A 588-nucleotide genomic window follows, 5' to 3' on the forward strand; every position below is an offset into this window, starting at 1 on the left:
CGTTCTGCTTGAAATTGAAATATCTGTGTTCTAAAAGGAATTCCAGAACTCCAGATGTCCTGCAAACGTTGTTGAAACATAAAAAAATACAGTATAAACTCACTTTTCATCAATATTTATTAAAATAACGGCCAGAAAAACTGAGTATTTTATTTTTATTTGTTGTGAGTGGTTAGATCGAACTGTAGACTTAAAGATCTATGGCTCATGTCCTGAAGTGTTATAAGTGTAACTGTCAAGTCTCGCTACTCGATTAGACTTCACGGTTGATACGTTGACTAACCAACCGTCCTTTCTCTAGTTTCAGAGTTTACAATTAGGGTTTGGTTTGCTTTAAATTTTAAGCAAAGTTAGACAAGGGTTATTTGGGTTATTTTAGCGCTAAACAGGTAACGTTTACAATGTGAGCTAAAACACACAAACGTTAGTAAAATAAACTTTGCGGTTTGAAACCCTGTGTGTGTAATATGTTTTGTTTATTTCTTTGTTCTCCAACTCAACTTTGGAACAAATAGATGAAAGTCCCACCGGATATCAGGACTTAACCGTCACTTTTATAACATGCCCACGTGAGTGGTTTGAATGTTT

This window comes from Tachypleus tridentatus, chromosome 2 (assembly GCF_004210375.1).
Source record: "Tachypleus tridentatus isolate NWPU-2018 chromosome 2, ASM421037v1, whole genome shotgun sequence".
Lineage (NCBI taxonomy): Eukaryota > Metazoa > Arthropoda > Merostomata > Xiphosura > Limulidae > Tachypleus > Tachypleus tridentatus.